Raw genomic sequence first — 14,699 nt, 5'->3', positions numbered from 1 at the left:
ACTGGGCTCAGATTTTCATAGGCTAAACAAGCTCTGATTTCTCCTGGGGTCAGGTAAATTGCAGCTGTGCAAAACAGTTAAAATTATTAATTAAAAATTAAAAAGCTGAGTTCTGAACATGGACTGAAAATGTCAATTGATTTTGTCAATTACCAAATGTAAATTGTTTTCAGGTAGATCTTAAACAATTGAAACCTTCAACCATTTTCCTGCAGAGCTGAAATTCAGAACTGCTTGACTTCATTAGCAGTGAGACCATTTAATCAATTTCTTATTCTCTGTCTGGAAAAGCAAGAAGGATCCCAAACAACATAAACAGCAAAGAGAAAATCAGCAGCAAGTTCATCTCATAGAATACAGGCCTGTTGCAATAATGTATTTCACCCACTGAATATAGGAAATACTAATAACCTGAAGTCTTACTTGTTACAAAAACATTAAATCTAAAAGTATATGACCAAAAAAAATGTTATGCTTAAAATAGATTTCTTATCCTTTATATCCTCTTGTCTGCCCCAGTTCTTTGAGTGGGTAACTCTTGGGGTCAATATGAGCATGTAGAGTTCATTTGAGAAAACATAACCAGGATTAAAGGAATGAGTCAGAGGAAGGAAAAAATCAAAACAGGATCAAGATACCTCTGCACTGGCTTTAAGGAGCTATCTGAAGGGACTATGTTTACTCCAATGCAAACTGCACGTGGCAAAAATATCTTGAGTGAAGAAGGTAAACGGAGTATTAAAAAGAAAACACTAATTAAAAATACTCATTGAGCAATCAATCCTTTCATAATGTGCTCATGTATGCATGTGGTCACATCCAGGCAGTTCCAGTTCTGAAAGCCAACGTCACTGAGGATGTCTGAAATTAAGGATACTTGAGTTGCCACTACATCCTATTGCTCTTCATTCTTCTGCTAGCAGGGGCATTTGCTGTTCTTTCTCAAGCTGCGCCAAGCATTTCTCTCAAAATAAGCAGTTGCATGCTGCCTGAGAAGCTGCAACCAATTATTAAAGATTACTCATTTCTATAAAGCTTGTTAATACTTTTTTAACAATGTAAAGTACTTGTAAAGCATTTAGGCCAATGTTTTCCAAACAGGTCGATGATTTTGGAGATTTTGAGGGCTTCTTCAGGGCACTGGAAAGGTTAAAACCTAAAATTAGAAGCCTGCGTGAAGGTTTTGGCATGCATCCACCAACGTTCATGTGTTTTTCTGGTGGTGTTGGGTTTGAATACCACTGCTGGGCACTTTTCAGACACATTTCATCAATGCACTGGGCCACCTAAATGGTACATGCATTCCTCCAGGTAAAGGTATTAGCTATTTTGGGAAGTTCATGCCAGTACGGTCCTAGGAACTTCCCTCTGCTGTGGGGAGCGTGGTAGCTCTTTACCAGATTTTTCTACAGTTGAGGAAAACCTGAAGGTGTTCAAGTGGTTTATACAAAGAAAAAAACCCAATGAAAGTCCATGATTACTGCTCATGGGCATCTGTACAAAGCAGTCTGGGGAAGAGCTCAGTTCTGAGTGAGGGGAGATGTGAAGGTGAGCCACAGCAAACAGAGCAGGAGGCTGAGGAAGAATAGGAAGGGAGAGGACAGTCTAAGCACCACGTCCCTTACACTGACCACTGATCAGAGAGAAGAAAGCAACATGTAGCTTGGACAACATTAGAAACCCTGAATGAAACACGGGGAGAGTCTCACTTGATGAAAGAGGATTTAGACATTTGAGTTAAGACAAAGATGGGAGCAGACTGACAGCTAATAACCAACACAAAGTTATTGGAGAGCTGAGCCAAAATGGAGCATAGATGAAACAAATCCTTCAGTACAAGGAGGGAGAATGGATTCTGACATTTGTATGAAAAGTTTTAGTGTTCAGAAAGCTTAAAAAAAGAAAAAAATGCTGCTGAGTGACATCATTGCAGAGCCTGATGCAAAAATGTAATTACAGAAGCCATTCAGCAGGATTACAAATAATGCTGAGCAAAAGGAAATGTGACATTACTAGGAATTTGTGAGGAAAAGCAGAAGAATGAGTTCAGTAACTATTGCAGAATCTGCTTTTTGAGTATGCCAGAAAAACGCACTAAGGTGCAGCAAGTAAAAGAGGTGTATGGAAATAGCATTTGAGAAAAAAAAAAAAGGCTGGATGAAATGAAGATGGAAGTACAGCAAAGTCTCTTCATGTCGTAAGGGAATGATTCTCCCCCTCTGCTCTCCTCTCATGAGGCCCTACCTGGAGTACTGAATGCAGTCAGCATAAAAATATATGGAACTCTTGGAGGAAGTTCAGAAGAGGCCACAAAGTTGATAAGAGGACTAGAGCACCTTCCCTGTGAAGACAGGCTGAGGAACTCAGGGCTGTTCATCCCAGAGAAGAAAAGATTGCGTGGGGAACTCATGGCAACCTTCCAGAACCTGAATGGGCCCACTGGGAGGCCAGAGAGGAGCTCTTGGTCAGGAGCTGTGGTGAGAGGACAAGGAGTAATGGGTTCAAACTGAAAGAGGGGAAATGTAGGTTAGATATACAGGAGAAATTCTTTCCTGTGAGGTGGCTGAGGCACTGAAACAGGTTTCCCAGAGAAGTTGTGGCTGCCCCATCACTGGCAATGTTCCAGGGGGCCCTGAGCAACCTGGTCAAATGGAAGATGTCCTGGCCCAGTGCAGGGCGGTTGGAATGAGTTGATCTTTAAGGTCTCTTCCAACACAAATGATTCTATAATTCCATGATTCTATTATTCTGTGATAAAAGACATCTCACAGAAATACAGAGAACACACCAAAATTTTCTAAAATCCTTCCCATAACTCTGGACTCTTTCACTATCCTGCCAAAAGTCCCGTGGGTCACATTGGCTTGGGCTGGTCTGCTGGGATAATAAGCAGGTACACCCAGGAGGCTGGAAGGCATTTTTCCAGTACCAGTCCCTTTTTGGCCTTTCCTCTTCCCATCACCTGTTTGAAATGGCACCTGCACCAGGAAATGTCATCTGCAACACAGGCTGCTGCACTGACACTTGCATAGGAAGGCCCTGGCAAAAAAAATACTCCCCCCCTCTAGTTATTTTTGCCATTTTCACTGCCTTCTGGCTGGCTCTGTAGATCCCCCTTTCCCCTGGACACTTACGCTGCACATCGTAGCCCTTTGCTCAGGCTGGCTGTGCTTCCTGGGTGTGTCTGCTCCAGCGAGGCAGGAGGATGGAGAAGGAATGGGGCATTTTCCAGAGCCAGGCTCTGTGCTCAGCCCTGCAACCCCATGCCCAGCTGGGTGCTGTGCACTGCCTGCACACTCAGTGCTTGCTCCTGCTCAGCCGGGAAGGCTCTGAGATTACACTGGGTTATTTCCAGTACGCACAAAAGCCACGTGTAAAACATCAGTACCGTGTTTGCATATTCAGCACTGCAATTGGGATTGCCTATCACCAGCCCATGCTCCTGTCTCATGCAAATCCCCTCTCTTCCCACTCATCCCAGTGATTCCCACTCATTCACTGCTGTAAGCACCTCAAAACAAGGCTCATGCCAACAATTCTCCTGTGCAGAAAGTATGTGTCTAATTTTTTCCACCCAGTATCTCCCATGTTCCAAGCCTGGGAGATGACTATGGGAGTGTAATTGCAGAGCTGAGAAGCACGAACATTGCATCACTACTTCCATAAACACTGAACTATTTCTTTTTGTACAGCGCAGAGTATCGAGACACCATGAAACCAATGCTAACTGGGGAGATAGTCTGTGTGCTGGTGTTTGTCTGGTTCCTCTCTTTGGGGAGAAGTAAGAAACAAAGAAATGAAAGATGTTTTGAGTTCTTGTTGGTTCCACAGGTGATGACTAGAAGGGAGTTGTTCTTGTGGAATGGCAGACAGATACATGGAACCACTAGCCCAGCAAGAGAGTAGTAGGTGCCTACAAAATCAGCTCCCTGAGCCAATGTGATGTTACCACTGTTCCCACTCAGCCCCATAACCTCAGGCCCAACTACAGCCCCACAACCATTTGCACTAAATATCCTCTCACAACAGTACTTTTTCCACACATCCCTATGCCACAGGCCTTCCCTTTTATGCCATGCTGCCATGGAACACCCTACAGCACAACTCCAGCTCTGCCCTTCAGCCACAATAAATAGCTCTCTCCTCAAATAGTTTGCCAATACCAGGACCATTTAATAAGCAGGAGCATTGCACCTCTTCATGTCCAAGACCTTCAGGCATCTCACAAGTTAAATAAATACTTTCTCCAACCCAAGTAACCATGAAAAGCTTTGACAGTGAAGAAAACAGATTGCAAATAAAGAGTGTTTTGAACGGGCATATGCATGCCAGTCTCCCTGAATAGAGAATCTCAGACTTCCAAAACTATCAGAGACCTCCAGGCTTGCAGATCCCTGCCACCACCTGCTTCTGGTGCCCCTCTGGCAAAAGGCTGAGGAATAGAAAGTTTAGAAATTGGTTGGCTTGGACTAATACCCTTGCTACCCCTAACAGTGCCAGTGGACAGCACGTTCCCAGTTGCAGGAGCAGCCATTCTGTGTGCCAAGGTGCTCACACTGTTCTGGGCTGCCGTGCCTTTGGGTGGTGCTTGAGCAAATACTTACATGACTTTTGCTATCTTACATTTTTGTCTACCTCTTCACATTTTTCATCAACAAAGCTTCATCAGTAAAGTTAATCCAGAAGATGCAGTTCACCAGGATTTCTGTGATTTATTCCTCCTCTACTTGCAGCCAGAGCTGCTGAATGGCTCAGCACCTGCATTCTAAGACACACTGAGCAGCTGCTCTGTTACTGGCACAGGGGTGCAAAGCAATCTCTCTCCAGGCTGGCTTGGCTCTCTAAGGATGGAGGAATCATGGATGCCAGAAGGACAACTGTCAATTCTGTCCTCCAATCCTGTGTTTCCTGCTTCCTGCACCCAGGAAAGCAGCATAGTAAAAAGCCCCCTACTGCACAGAAATCACTGGCTGGACTCACCAGCCTGGCATTCCCAGCCTGCAAGCTGCCTCCTTGTCTCAAAGTGGTGGCTGCCTTGGGCATGGACAGCTGGGGAGGGATGTGGGATAGCTGCTGTGCCCACACACCTGCTTTGGAGCAGCACCCAAAGGCCCAGCTCAGATCATCTCCCTGGTCACCCCCTCCTTTGTAAACAAGCTTTTGAGCACCTGTTCTGAGATCTAAAATGGGACTGTTTCTGCTCCTGGAATTATCCTATGGAAAAGAGTATTGTGCTTCTCTAAACAAAGCTCTCAGCTCTATTAAAACACTCAGCCAGACAAAAGCAACTTCAGATCACTGGTCTTGGACAAAGATTTGTCACACGTAGACAGGAAAGAAAAGGTTAGCCAAAGTAATCCCAGGAAAAACACACATAATGAGGGTTTGCAAATTCCAGTGCAGCAGCTAAATCAACACCTTGCTTTGCCAAGAAAACATTGTGAAATTTGTGGTTTACTTTTCGATCCTAAGCCTTCCCTACCCATCTTTTCATAGGCAGTATTATTGGACAGAAATGATTGTAAAACTAAGATTGGTTTGTCAGTGAGCTTGTGATAAACAAGAAGTTGACTTGTCATGTCATGGATGGCTGCTAGACTGTGCTGGCATACATTAACATGGTACTGAACTGAACCTTGAAGAAAAAATGGATTATGTAAAATATTACATACGGTAGGATAAGCTTTCTTGGACTTTTTAATTAGTATTTTTATGTATAGGATACAACATTTTGTAATTTTAAAAGGAGAGGAGACTGAAATGAGGAACAAATCATTACCGGAAGCAATACAAGGCAAATCTGTCTCATTTCTTTAGATGTATGCTGTATTTATATTATTCATGTTTTTCCTCTAAAATTAAATAAACCTAATAATGCTCTTTAACTCAGAGAAACACTAATAAGAGTGTGAAGTTCCAAAAAACTTCTGTCTTTCCCCAGGACAGATATGGAAATAGCACCGGAATATTCAAATTCTCCATTCTCTTAGGAGCAAATTTTAGGAGAAAACTCCTTAAATCAGTATTGACCAGTGGAAAAAAATTACAGTAGCGCTTCTAAAGTTAAAACCCTGTAACTGGAAACGGAAAACCTTTAAAAGTTCGCTGCTTTCTCCAACCCTAAGGTGGCTTTGGCCTCCTTTTTCTCCAATGTCACACCTCCACAACTTCACACGTGGCCAGCTGGGCTCGGGCTCCCCGTCCCCGAGCCGGGTGCCCGTCCCGGCGCTGCCAGCGCAGGATCTGTCCCGCTTTCCACACCGGAGGCGTCGCGGTGCTCCCGGCTGTCCCAATGCCCTACATTGCAGACAGCTTCCCTGACGGATCGCAGAGCCCCGGCAGCCGCCCAGGCGGTCCCGGCTGTGCCAGCGCCGACCCTGCAGGCTCTCGGGGAATGTCAGCGCCGCGGAGCCTCGGCATTCCCGCAAGGACACCGCGCCCCTTCTCCCGAGGAAGAGCAGAGCTCACGGGCAGCGCCGGGCCCCGGAGTCGCGGCTGAAGGGTGGCAGGAGCCTTGCTGTGCCCCGCGAGCCGGATGGAGGAGCGCGGGGAGCGGGCTGGGCAGCCCCGGGAGCCCGCGGAGGGCAGAGCCTGGGCACGTCCTGCCCGGCGCACGTCGCGCAGCAGCAGCAGCAGCAGGGGGAGCAGGGCTGGCTCTGGGGCTCTGGAAGCTGTCTGTGCTTTTCTGGCCGCTGCTGCCGGCAATCCGCTGCTCACACCTATGGCTAAGTTAACTCTGATCAGTTGAAAAACCAAACTAGCGAAGGCACGGGCTCCTAACAGCAGAACTCCCTCAAATTTGGTACACAGACAGTTAAAGCACGCTCAGATAATTTTCTGCCTCAACAGGAAATACTACAACTTTTTCAGCACTTCCTCTTTTTATATTTGAAATCTTTGCCCTTCCCGCAAGACTTGTATTTGCATAGGGATCGTAACAACTCACCTACACTGTTTCTAACTTAGGGTCATTCATAATTCGCTTATGTAAAAGGCAGTAACGTTTTTTTTGCTAGTACTAATAATTAGCAAAATGTACATTTCTACAGCAACATTTCTGCTCAGATAAATATTTCCCCACCTGCTCAGTTAGTTAGCTAGCATTCTGCCAGCTCGGTTCTTGCATAGGCTGCAGGTAGCTGGGAGCTGTGGAGAAGGGAAGCAGGGTTTGTCCACATCCCCAAGCTCCCTGGCTCACACCGTGTAATTCTAGTGCATCCATGGCAAGAGATTGGAACAAGATGGTCTTTAAGGTCTTCCAACCCAAGCCATTCTATGATTCTATGATTCATACAAAGTAAAGACTCTTCTTCTGTAAGTAATGTTGAATTCTCTTGTCTAACAATGCTGCCTAAAGACCAGTTTCACACAAGTTTAAATTTCTTGCAAAAGAGACAGTTCAGACACTCTGCTGAAAAACTGCAAAGGTTCGATTTTTTAGACAGTATTTTAAAACTTGATGAAACTTCAGTTGCTGTAATGGTGTGGAACTAACTGAGAACTATAGTCCATTTTTAAAAACTAACATTTAGGTACACCAGACAATCACTTTCTTCCCACCATTAAATTGCAAGTTTAAATGTCAGGTTTGAGCTAAAATAAGTAGGTGCGGGTGAAAAGAGTCAATAGGAAAATCAGATGGATGTAGGTAGTGGTTTTGTACAGGAAAGCACTTGTGTGTGGATGTATTAAATCAAATTGCACTTTGACCAAAAGTTATGTATCTGTTTACTGAAAACATGTAGATTTCTGCTTCTTTCCAGTTTGCTTCTTTCCCACGGACCAAGCAAGGCTCAGCCTTCAGCAGTCACTTGTCAGTGAACCAACTGATTCTCCCCTTTTTTGTGTCAGAATAGGAAGCACAGAAACTTCGGGATAAGTTTATCTCAGGGATAAACTTCCAGACATAAGCTTATGTTCCAAGAGTAGCAATATTTGCCAATGCCATCCTTATTTTTTGATATATGGACAAGTTAGTAAATGGCCCCATGTAAGCCAGCAGTGGAAACTGTACCATGTGATGGTCAAAAGAAATGACTGACTGTGTTCTGCTGAGTGCACCACACAGCATCACTCCCTCTTGAAAAGATGCCTGCTCCCTTCTGCTGTTACTATCTCCAGAAAAAAAAAAAAATCACATTTGGCTTCAGAAAGTTTAAACTGTACTTCATTTGTTTGCTTTGGGTCCATGTGGGTTTCTGGTCTGATGGCCTCAGTCCTGCAGGGAAGCAAACAAAGCAGCCTGGTTTGAGTCAGCAAGTGGTGAGGATACAGAGCATCCAGACCATCACATTGGCTTCTCTGCTTGAGGTCTTCCCAAGTAAGAGGTTGAGAGGATTTACAACCCATGAAGGAGATCCGTATTGTAAACCAGCAGAGTCCCACCACAAGGAAGGTAAGGAAGGACCACATTGATTTTGGGGCCAGCATTTTTAAGCTTCATGCTGGCAAAAAACCGAAGTGAAATCCAGTCACAGCTCTGGAGCATCACTCTGAGTGTGAACCCATCAGTTAGGTATGTGCACAGAACTGGCTGAGATCGACAGGCCTCATGAGAAAGAGGAGCCAGCGTTGCTTTAGACATCAATCAGAGACTAGGTTTGTTTCCCATGGTTTGGGGTCACACTGAGCCTTTTGCAGGGCCACTCAGCAAATGCTGCAAATAGACTCAAGAACTGAAACTTCAGTCCAACCAGAGGCAGTAAAACACAGACCTCCACATAATTCACTACAATGGCAGCTTCCTCCATTTCCCAGCTCCTGGCAAGCAGAACAGCTCTCCTTCATTTCAAGAGCTGCTTTGTTGGTCAGGTTTTTTAAAGCTGTGGAACAAGTGTCTCAGCTATGGTGCTGTCACTCTTGCCAAGGCTGTGTTCCTTGCCTTGTGTGCTGCATGCCAGTGCCTGGTGGCAGCAGCAGATTGAGGTGCATGTAAAATACGAGATCAAAATATCACTGAGGACAACAGGCCTGCATTTCTTATAGCATGGACCTGGTTCCTGCTGTCCAATTATGGAGACCAAAGTTATAATTTACTTAGAGGAAGAATTATTTGTGCATAAACAGCCACTAGCTAATAATACAGGGAAGATGCTAATAAATTCTAATGGGTGGCAGAGCAGACAGCAGTAGATAAGTGACCTGAGCATCTTGTTACATAAACTTAAACAAGAGGGAGTCTGATGTTAATGACAAAACCTCTTTGTGAGTAACACTGGCAAAATCTTTTAAAGAATAACTCAACTCTAAGTTAAAAGAAAGTGAGGCTCTTCTTTCCTACTAGAAGCTAACTTTAGGAACTTCTTTCTGTCTTCTCAAACAACAAGAAATTGAATTTTCTGCTGCTATTTTGTTTCAAAGACTGATTATCTTGAGGACAGAAAAGGAGGAATGCTTGTCTGTTGTCTTGCAAAACCTGCAGTAGTGTAAGGTGTTCACAAAAGGACATGCTTCTGCCAGGGAGAAGGAAAAAACTGTTCTGCCTGGAGAAGGCTTGTTACAACTCTCCTCAACTGCCATAGCTGGCACCTACTGCATTTCCTTTGGTTCTTACCTACAGCCACATTCCTGGCCTCAGCCCTTCCAGTTCCATTTGGATGCATCTAATCTTGGGCTATAAAATCTTAAAATACAGCTCTCTGTGATGTCTCAGCTTGCTCTGCCTGCCGCTTTGGGAGTGACCATACTGCACCCCCAGACTGCAATTCAACTGCTTCAAATAGAACAAACACTTATTTAAATAGCAGCCTTCCTCCACCACTCCCTCAAAAGCTAATGAGCAGGGGATCAAAGATTCTCAAGCTCAACTGGCCCATCCACGTGTCAGGCTGACCTCTGTAGCCTGTAGCACACATGGGAAAAATACAACAACCAGACTTCAAATACTGAACCCAAATAATCTGGCATTTACAGCTTGGTCAGCTGGGACCTCTCTTTTATACAAGGTGAAAGCACGGTTTGGAGTCACTCATCTGGATTGTTAGCACAATGCCTGACTATCCCGAAGAAAACAATACATGGAAGCAGCAGTTTTTCTAGAAATGTCCCAGTGACTTAAAATACACGCAAAAACATTCTGAGAGCAAAAGATGGACAGGTAATAAATGCAACACAGCAGGGTATCACTGCAATCCTCTCTAAATAAGAGGTAATTTTCAAGAGTGAGGGGATGAGACAGGCCCGCTTCACAAAATCACCATTGTCTGCTGACTTTGAACAACTGCAGCTGCCCAGAGGAAGGGGTATGAGAAAGCTCAAGCAGTAGTTTTTGAAATGGAAGGTGGTGCTGATTCAGCAGAGGAAGTAAACTGCAATGAAACAAAGATTCCAGTTTGCAGTTTATAAAAAATCTGATCCAAAGTTCTGTATGTATTTTCAAAAACTGAAATCTCGTGTGTTCCCCCACAGCTAAATTAAGAATGTGCTATTTTGAGCTAGTGAACATTATCCCAATGTGCTGAAAACACAGACAAAAATCCAGCAGCTTTCCAGGGTTGACGTGGTTATCTCAGGCCTCAGTTATCTTGCTTTGCACTGTGCTAGAGAACAGCTGCTGGTAAGATGAGCCCTGATACGTGTCCAGCTGCAGTCCCCACCCCTGCTCCTGTACCAAAGGACTGTCTCTGCTACCAAGCAGAGCCCTCTGTGCTCTGAGGTGTTTTTTGCAGCACATATTGGGATGCACAGTGGAAGAAATTGCATTGTTTTTTTACTTGAAGCAGTCAAAACCTTGCCAAGACCTTTCTTCTGCTGTTGTGTCCTTGCCCTCTTGGAGGCCAGAACCTTGAAAAAGGCTCTCTCAGATGAAGGAACGCTGCCTTCCACAGCCACCAGGAAGTATGGTGAGGCCCGGAGACATAGCTGTCAACATGCTGGTGGGTGGCTCCAGCTTTGAAAGTATGGAGTGCAAGAAGTATGAGGTGGAATAGCCTGGAACAGGAGCCACTTGGTCACAGAACACACATCCTTGGAGTATCACTTGCGGCAGCAAAACAAATGTGGTCTGGAATAAGAGGAAGACAAACAGCAAGGACCACTTTGCATGAGCTTGATGTCAGAAATATGAAGTCATTGCTCTCTGCAAGTTCAGCAACCTGCTCATTACTGAGAGTAGGAAGTTTCCAGATCTCATTGTGATACCAGGATGGCTGAGCATCTTCTTCCCTACGCCAGAAAACCTGCTGCCAGTCTTTATCTGGCCTCTTCCTTGAGGCAGCCACACACTCTTGTGTTTCATAGCTGGTTCCAGTCAGACTCATCTGGTCCCTAAGGGCCCTGTTTGCTACAGTACAAGGACATGGGAAGCAAACCAAGTAACAAGAACTGCCAGAAATAGGTTCCTATGTTTCTGCCTTTGTTTAAAGAATGCCTGGGCTCCTTGCTCTTGATCCATTGTTGGTGGGTGTGATTTCTGCTGTCCCTCCTCTTAGTCATGGCCCCAAGTCCATTACTTTTTCCTGGGACTGCCTGAATCTTTCACTTTATCCGATGGGAACCAGGACTCCTGGTGAGTCTAGGCAGATTCATCTGTCGAGGTCAAACTTAGAGTGCTGAAATGCCACAGTGATGAGATCCTGGATTCAGGAACAGACAGTTGAAAATGAGCTGGTGTTGGCTACAGATCAACATTTATACAGCGAGCATGGTCAAGGGGGAACAGAAGACACAGAGGAGAGGAAGTCAGGGCAGGATGGAAAGCTGCCTCTGAGCTCAGCTCAAATGTACTGTACAGAACTTCATAGGTACCAGCAGCAGCCTGTGATGTTACAGAGCTCTATAAACTTGCTATGATGCACCAGATGGATATACATTATTGACACAGGAATTCCAGCCAGTTAGCCAGTTCTCTCAAGCTGATACAGAGTATACATAGGTCAGCTCAGTATTCCTAAGGTAAAGACAATAGACAAAATAAGTCGTGAACAGACAAGCCTTCAGCTCTCACCAGTTCAGTGTTCATTTAGCTAGCAGGTAACTCTCTACTGAAAACAGTATGAGAGCACAGAGAGAATAAGTCTCTAAATGCCAAATGAAAGAATGTATCTGGAAGCTTCTGTCATGAAGTAACAAGCTGGATTTGCCTCAGGATTAAATAACACATTGCTACTGCAGTCTTGGGCCATAGAGCACCTCAGGAGAGCTGCTGCCTGGTTGCTGGGTTTGTTGTTCCCTTCTGCCTGCAAAGACACAACACTCACTGCCTCAGCACTGTCCTTGTGCTAGTCCAAAGAACGAAACTAGCTACTGTGTTTGCAGATGAATCCCTGAGCAAGGGGTTCTCTGAATACAAGGCAGCCCAGTGTGGGACACAAAGGGCACAGGTTTTCATTGGGATGTACTAGACTGAATGTATAGATGTTATTGCAGTTTAGTTAGTAACGAGCAGGTTGCTGTGCCTGCCTGTAAATTACACTCTAGTGCTCATTGGTGGTCACTGCTGCTGTGCTGCTGATCACCTCACTGCCTTGTTCCTAGGAGCCCTTTGGTGACAGACTTGGTGATGGCCCGGACTGGCAGGTGGCCAGGGTGTCACTGCTGCCTCTGGGCTGCTACACTGGGCAGGCTGGAACTCCAGTGGGAACTGGGATGGAAGGGACTGTGACCTGCAGAGGAGTCCACAATGGAGCAGAGATCCCCCTTCAGCCTGTGGGGCACCCCATGCCGGAGCAGGGGGATTCCTGAAGGAGGATGTGACCGTGTAAGAAGCCTGTGCTGGAGCAGGTTTGCTGGCAGCTCCTGTGACTCCACAAGGGATCCACGCCGGAGCAGCTTGTGTGCAGCCCGTGGTAGGACCCATGCTGGAGAAGCTCAAGGACTGTCTCCTGTGGGTGGGACCCCACGCTGGGACAGGGGAGGCAGTGATTCCCCTGCAGCCCATGGGGAAGAGTGTGGTGAATTACCTGTGTCCCTGGAGCCCGTGGAGGATTGTGATGTGGAACATGCTGATGGTGGACTGTAGCAGGAACCCCTTGTTCCAGCCAGGCTGGGGACAAGGGAAGGAGTTCATTGCAATGTTAACCCTGTAACCTGGCCCAAAAGGACCTGGGGTGGAGACTGTAATGGATACACCTTTGTTGTAAGCCATGATTTGAGTTGTATGTTACAGGAATTAGTACAACAGAAGCCACCCAAATCAGTGGAAAGAAAAGCCTTCCAAGAAGCAGCTGCAGTGCAGAGGTGACCTGACCTAAGCTGGCCTTGATGCCCAGGAAGTCCACCTTACACAGCACCTTTCCTGTCCCAAGTAACCACCAGAACAGATGGAGCCTAAAGTCATGAACTAACTCTAAGGACATTTTGTGGACATTTGTGAATAATTTGTGGACATTTGTGGACATGTTGTGGACATTTTGCAAGGGTGATCCACAGACTTAAGGGAATAACATCTGTGCATTATATCCAAGGGTGGGAGGTGAGGTGGTGGTTAATGAGGCTCTACTGAGTAGTGTGGGACCTGAGCATGATGTGAACGATATGGAGTATGGCTGGAATGTGTTTGTTTTGTCTGGGGTAGGGTTGATTTTTGTCGCAGTGGCTAGTGTGGGGCTTTGGTTTGGATTTCTGTTGGATACAGGGTTGATAATACAGAGGTGATTTTGTTATTGCTGATCAGGGCTTACTCAGAGCCAAGGCCTGTTCTGCTTTTTATACCACCCTACCAGTGGGAAGGCTGGGAGTGCCTGGGAAATTGAGAGTGGACAAAGCCAGGACAGGGGACCCCAACTGTCGAAAGGGATATTCCAGACTGTGTGACATCATGCTCAGTATGTAATGTGGGGGAAGAAGGAGGAAAGGAGGACGTTTGGAGTGATGGGGTTTGTCTTCCCAAGTAACCATCATATGAGATGGGCTCTGCTCTCCTGGAAGTGCTTAACATCCACCTGCCCATGGGAAGCAGTCCTTGCTTTGTTTTGCTTGTGTGTGTGGCTTTTGCTTTGCCTGTTAAACTGTCTTTATCTCAACCCATGTTTTCCATCTTTTGTGCTCCTGGTTCTCTCCCTGGTCCTGCTGGTGGGGGAGCGGGCAAGAGGCTGCCTGGGGCTGGACTGCTGGCTGGGACTGAACCACAACATCACAGCAACAGAAGAAAGGAGGGGAGGTGCTAGTCAAGAAAATAAACATTTTTAGGGGTTAAAAACACACCATATGGGTTAGCAATGACACAGAAAGAGACAGACTGTGGATAATGATCAATGCTACAAATAGTCAACAGGTCCTTGAGCTGTTGAGGTCCTTCCTGCAGTGCAGTTACTGACAATACCACAGCCATGGACTGACCTAATTACTGCAGGGTTTCCGTTCCCAGCACTTACAGCCAACACTGACTTACTTCAATTTCACAATTATTAATGCTTTGCTTAAAGCTTCAGCTGTGGAATCTCAGCTTTTGCTTAAACAGATAAGCACAATGTGAAGCTTCTCACCATCAGAGAAAAGCCTGATAAGATTGATTCCCAAAGGTCAGAAGTTGTGATGATAAACAAGGAGAACCTAGTCCAAGATAAAGTATTGTGATTTTTAAAGCACACCTAGTGCTTTTGAAAGGTTTCCTTAATTTTCTCATTGTATTCCTACAGGAGCATTTGGGAAAGAAGGGACTGGCTTTAGAACATGAAGCATTCACTGGGAAAACTTAGCACAAAAGGCAGCAGGAAAACATTGAAATCAGCTGGGAAAGGAAAAAGCCAAAGGGCTGCACA

The sequence above is a fragment of the Cinclus cinclus genome, chromosome 10 (genome assembly GCF_963662255.1).
Source record: "Cinclus cinclus chromosome 10, bCinCin1.1, whole genome shotgun sequence".
In the NCBI taxonomy this organism is placed as follows: Eukaryota; Metazoa; Chordata; class Aves; order Passeriformes; family Cinclidae; genus Cinclus; species Cinclus cinclus.
This window is presented reverse-complemented; position numbering follows the sequence as displayed.